General features: G+C 47.1%; 1 long non-coding RNA gene across 1 annotated transcript; it reads right to left on the reverse strand.

Moving 5' to 3' along the window:
- Nucleotides 1–354: 354 nt before the first annotated feature.
- Nucleotides 355–4,256, reverse strand: LOC120103627 (uncharacterized). The gene is made up of 3 exons (XR_015623400.1): nt 3,617–4,256; nt 1,078–1,221; nt 355–754 (listed from the first exon to the last, which is right to left on the reverse strand). It is a non-coding gene; the product is annotated as an uncharacterized LOC120103627 (long non-coding RNA).
- Between the last annotated feature and the right edge of the window lie 2,154 nt (nt 4,257–6,410).

The raw sequence follows: 6,410 nt of genomic DNA on the forward strand, positions 1-6,410 counted from the left end.
GGTGGGGAGCTCTCTGAAACCATGAAGATGGTCCAGCTTCTGACAGTACTCTGACAGTAGTGGGTCCTGAGAACCCAACAGGGCACAGTTAGTGTCTGCAGCCAGGCAGGAGACCCAGGGAGCTGGAGGGTGAGTCTTCCTGCTGGCCACAAGCATTCACAGCCCCTCCCTTTCTTCCCTCACCAGTGACAGATTCATGCAAACCTCCCCACAGGGTGAAGGGTGTCAGCACAGTAAGCACAGGGGTGCTGTGGGTTCTGGAACTTTCTCCAGGGGCAGGGGATTGGCGGAGACACAAAACATCTACCGCTTTCTTTATAAGGTCCCAGTGACAAACCAAAGTTCAGTTCCAATAAGTTCACCCTTGGGCCGAGCGACTTTATTAGACTTACATAAAGGTCAGGGGGTGGGGGCAGATTGCAGGCAGGAGAAGGGAAGCTTTAAAGAGGCCGCACTGGAAAGTGTGGCCAGTGTGGATGATGTCTCCCCCACAAAATCATAGACAGCGCTTCCCACTCTAGTCCCTCCCTCCCTACACTTCAGCCCTTCCTTTCCCTGAACCTCAACCATGTGCAACCAGGGCAGAACTGCATACAGCCAGCTGGGATACTCTAATGAGGGAACCCCAAAAGTCAACGAGCCCAGTTGTGATGATCTTTTGCACACAGGCCCAGCCGCCCTCCTGAAGATGGTGTCTGTCTGACTTCAAAGATTGTCTTGTGCAACAGTTGATGCTGTCCCTTTGCAGGGAACACTGTAAAGAAAAAAAAAAAAAAGAAAGAAAGAAAAGCTATCCAACATCTTCCACTTACTACCCCAGGCTAGCCATCCTTCTGAGTGAACCCCATCTCTGCCCTCCCAAAGCTAGGCTATAGATGGCTGTCACTCTTAAGCCAGACCATAATAAGAGCAGAGTTGCAGTGTCCTCTTCCCCTTCAGGCACTGTGTTGAGGGTTTCAGAAATTCACTCGGCTGATGCTCAAACCAGCTTGCCCTGGTAGGTTCCTGGTGTCCCACCTCTCTACTGGACTTTAGTAATACACTGGGATCAGAGAAAGGCCACCCCTCCAAACCGACCTGTGGTTCCACAGCACCCCACATGCATGCTGAGACTTTCCATCCCTAGGGCTCCGGGTTCAGTTCAAGGTCATCCGGAACTACCGTTTCGGGTTCCAGTGGTGAAGCAGGGATCATCACGGAAGCAGGTGTAAAGGGCAGAGACTGCTTACCACACACAGTCAGAGAGCAGAGAGGAAAGAGGGAGGAGTGAGGGCCTTTCCAACAGCCCTCTCCCTCTAACTAGACGCCCCTGCCACAGTTCTACTACCTCCCAAAGGTTCACTTAAACTTTAATCCATCCATGAGTTAAACCCTGGAAGCACTGAAACACACCCAAAAGGTGCCTAGCAATCTTCTCTTCAGCCCTCAATCCAAACAAACTGACAGTACACATGAACCATCACGCCACAGAATGAAATCTAAGAACTGGCCACCCATCCTCCACCCATGCCCATTGTCCATCCTTCCTATGCCTTTCATACCCCTGCTGTCCTACAACCCCTACCCCATACTCTTGGGCCTTCCCTGGCTTCCTCCCTCCTTCTTCTGTCTTCCTAGGTTGCCAGAGAATTCCTGAGCTCCCACACCAACCCTCGGACTGCCATGCTGTCTATAAATGTTATGTCACACACCCCTACCCACAGTGAAGGAAGTCTTCCTTGTCACCGAGTCTTGTGGGCAGTCTAAATCAAAGGTTTTACAGGACAATACTGTAACCACATGCAAAGCACACACTGACTATGCCTATTTCACTTGCTTTAAAAAAAATGCTCTTCTGGGGGCTGGAGAGATGGCTCAGTGATTAAAAGCACTGGCTGCTCTTCCAGAGGTCCTGAGTTCAATTCCCAGCAACCACATGGTGGCTCACAACCATCTGTAATGAGATCTGATGCTCTCTTCTGGTGTCTGAAGAAAGTAACAGTGTACTCACATACATCTTTTTTTTTTTTTTCTTTTCTTTTTTTCGGAGCTGGGGACTGAACCCAGGGCCTTACCACTGAGCTAAATCCCCAACCCCTACATACATCTTTTTAAAATGCTCTTCTGAACCAGATGGTGGTGGTGCACACCTTTAAGCCCAGCACTTGGGAGGTAAAGGCAGGAGAATCCCTGAGTTTGAGGCCAGCTTGGCCTACAGAGTAAGTTCTAGGTCAACCAGGGCTACAAAGAGAAACCCTGTCTTGGAAAAAGAAAAAGCAACAATTTAAAAAGTGCTCTTCTGCACAGAATATATAAAACTAAACTGAGTCCTAAGGTAAGTTACAGAGTGTGGGTAGGCTCGTGCGCAGTCGCTAGCATGTTACTCCAAGACTCGTGGTAGATGTTATGCTGAGAGCCAAAGAAACTTTTGGCTTCTTTAAGACATGTTAAATTTCACAAAAGGTCACAGGGTCATGATTTCGACATAATGCTGACAAACAAATCCCTTTGGCATTTTAACCCAAAGAACAAAGGAAAATAAACGCACGGCTGAGCACGCCTTTAATCCCAGCACTCAGGAGGCAGAGGCAGGCAGAACTCTGAGTTCAAGGCCAGCCTGGGCTACACAGAGAAACGTCTTGAGAAACAAGAAGAAGAAGAAGGAAGGAAAGAAGGAAGGAAGGAAGGAAGGAAGGAAGGAAGGAAGGAAGGAAGGAAGGAAGGAGTGCAGTTCTAAGAAGTTAGCAAGACACAGATCAAAGCGTCTGCCAAACATAGTTTGGGGTTTAGTTGTGAAGTGGCAGTTATTACTAAAATAGAAAAGTATCGGGCTTATGATAGGCAGTGAGATGAAATAAAATAAATTTATCTGTTTTTTAAAGATTTAAATTCAAACTTGGAAGGCATTTTTTTTAATTGAGCAGGGAAATATTGCTAGCTAGTGGTGAGGTAGAAAGAGGGTCCTTAAATTGTCTGAATTGAGATTCCCTACCAGCCATGGCTCACCCACTGTCTCTAAAATTGAAATTCCCCACCCTGGCTCAACGGGCTGTCTTAGTCAAGTTTCTCTTCTGAAAGGTAGGAGCTGGGACTGAAGGCTCCTGTTCCCCTTTCCCATTTCACAGCAGAAATTGCAAACTGGTACCCACTAGCTAGAGACTGCCCACATCGTTTGGTCTGTTTCTTTTTTTTTTTTTTTAAGATTTATTTATTTTATTTACAGATGGTTGTGAGCCACCATGTGGTTGCTGGGAATTGAACTCAGGACCTCTGGAAGAGCAGTCAGTGCTCTTAACCACTGAGCCATCTCTCCAGCCCTGGTCTGTGTTTCTTTAATCTAGGGTTTATCTTCAGTGACTGAACGTGATGTCTTACCAAGTTAGAGGTTTTTAGTTTTAACAGCTCAGCTAGCCCCTGGACTCACAATCCTCCTGTACCAGCCTCCGAGTGCCGAGGTTACTGGTATGTGCTGCCTTGTCCTGGCAAGTGCGAGGCCTTTAAATCAGTCCTCCAGCTTGCTGCTGTCCCTGCCATTCTTACCATTATGCCCAATCTGTCTCACTCTGACACCACCTGCCCAAACCTGGAAGGACTTGAGTTTCTAGCACCTGCCCTCTAAGGAGCTGTTGTTGCTCACCATGGAAACCAGTTAGCAGCAGCAGGGTCTGATGGAAGGCAGCAGCAGGGTCTGATGAAAGCCAGTTAGCAGCAGCAAGGTCTGACAGAAGCCAGCAGCAGCATCTGACAGAGAGCTTTATCTTGCAATGAACTAGCTGACAATGATGGCAGGGATCCTCCCCCCCCCCAAAGAGTCATCTTGCCAGGAAGCTGATCTGCAGATGTTTTCTGAGTAATCACTGACAGAGGGGTGAAGTGGAAACTTCTGGCTTCTTTGGAAAGTCGGTTATGTCAAACGATGTTTTGCTGGGGCACACAGGAGAAAGGATGTCATGCTAGAGCAGACACAGATGTTTTGCTGTAGCAAACCCGTGAAAGGACGCGTGACGTTCAGAAGGAATATAGATATGACCCCGCACGCGACGGGAGCTGGAGCACTGGTTTGCTCTGCCTTGTTGTCCTTCGCTAGTGACACTCGTGCATTGGTTCAGCTTACAGTGCGCTGCTGAGCTCTGCTTGTGGCGATGACTTAGAAACTCGCCACCTAAGGCTTCTGTGGTGTCTTCCTGCTTCTGCGGACTCAGGCAGGTTGGTGAGCCTTGCGGTTTCTTCTGGATGGAACTGCCCTTGCTGGCTGGTGTGCAGTGATGGCTGAGTGGACTGGACTAGAGCTGCCGATTTGTATTTAGTGTTTGCTACCCGGCTGAACCGATGACATCCTGACCACAAAGATTGGACTCACCCTCAAAGAACTATTTCTAAACCAGTCTACTTCCCCTGTGTCCTAATAACTTTCCTCTTCCACTGCCTCTGGTGGGTGATGGGCTAGAGGAGAGGTTGAACCCTTATTAAAGTAGGTTGAGAAAAATTTACACCTCCAGAACGGTGCCTTCTCGTAGCCAATCATGCACATCTGATCCTGATGGCCCAGGCACAAAATGTTTCTGAGCTCTGCACTTCTCAGGAGTAAAGACCATTCTTTTTCTGGGCTGTTCTCATCATGAAATAGTTTGCCCACAAGCTGTTCCTGACATATTACACAATGGACAGGTTAGGAGGCCACTAACCAAGGCCCTCTCCCCGAGGCCAAACTCGGGCTAAGGAAAGACCGGTTTTACTTGGTTTGTGTAGAAAGCAAGTGAATGTTTGTGAGGTAACCACAGGCTGTGGTAAGACCTGGTCAGCCTCTTCTAGCTTCACTTAAACCTTGCTGGAGAATGATGTACCAGCAGCCTTCTATCGCTGCAATAAAACACGAAGACCAGAGACAACTTAAGGGACTTTATTTTTACGTTCAGTTCCAGAAGGCTAGATGTCTGTAATGATGACAGAGGTGTGGCAGTGGGAACAGGAGGCTGAGCGATCACATCTCACACACACATTAGAAGCAAAGTGACAACCGGATAGTGGGGCCAAGCTATAAACACTAAAAGTTCACCTCTAGTGAGCAAGACTCTACCACCTAAAGCTTCCATGACCTCCCCCAAACACCCTCACTAGTGTGGGGGTGACACTAAGTGTTGAACTTCTTCAGCATTTGGGAGACATGTCTCATCTATACCACTACAACTGATCTTAACTTACTTGTGTTTTACTTGTGTTGCTGAGTAAATTTCCCGGCTTTATTTTAGATTTGTTTATTTTACTTTCTGTGTATGAATGGTTTGCCTGTATGCATGTATGAGCGCCATGTGTGTGTCTGTTGGATCCCCTTGAACTGGGATTACAGATGGTTGTGAGCCACTAAGTGGGTGCTGGGAATTGAACCCTGGTCCTCTACAAGAGTAACGAATAATCTTAACCACAGAGCCATCTCTCCGGACCAAATTTCATGGCTTTAAAAACCATTTTTGAGGGGCTGAAAAGACGGCTCAGCAGTTAAGAACACTGGTCATTCTTCCAAAGGTTGCAGCAACTACATGGTGACTTACAGCCATCTATAAAGGGATCTGATGCACTTTTCTGCAATGCAGGCATTCGTGCAATTAGAACACTCATATATATACATACATGCATGCATACATACATACATGCATACATTCTTTAAAGATTTTTGAGGTGGGCATGGTGGTGCACACCTTTAATCCCAGCACTCAGAAGGCAGAGGCAGGCAGATCTCTATGAGTTCAAGGATAACCTGGTCTACAAAGCAATTTCCGGGACAGCCAGAGCTACACAGAGAAATTCTGTCTTGAAAAACAAAAAAGGTTTTGGAGTATTAGCATCGGCATGCGCTGGCTAACAGTAGCTCAGAGCACTAGCATAGCTCTTCACAAACAGGGCGCTAACATGGCCCTTCACAAACACAGTTGAGTCAGAGGTATTTTTGCTGTTTGCCAAAGAACAGTTATTTGATCTTAAAAAAAAAGCCAAGACAAAGCAAATTTTGTACAAATTATCTTTGCACTGTACACATGCAAAGTACTGTACACTGTACACATGGGGAGTGTGGCTATACACGTGTAGAGTGTGACTGTACATGTATGGAGTGTACTGTACACTGTGAAGTGTGATTGTACACGTGTGGAGTGTGACTGTACACTGTGGAGTGTGATTGTACACGTGTGGAGTATAGCTGTACACGTGTGGAGTATAGCTGTACACGTGTGGAGTATAGCTGTACACATGTGGAGTATAGCTGTACACGTGTGGAGTATAGCTGTACACGTGTGGAGTATAGCTGTACATGCGTGGAGTATAGCTGTACACGTGTGGAGTATAGCTGTACATGTGTGAAGTGTGATTGTACACGTGTGGAGTATAGCTGTACACGTGTGGAGTATAGCTGTACACATGTGGAGTATAGCTGTACA

Source organism: Rattus norvegicus, chromosome 6, assembly GCF_021556685.1.
Source record: "Rattus norvegicus strain SHRSP/BbbUtx chromosome 6, alternate assembly SHRSP_T2T, whole genome shotgun sequence".
Classification (NCBI taxonomy): Eukaryota; Metazoa; Chordata; class Mammalia; order Rodentia; family Muridae; genus Rattus; species Rattus norvegicus.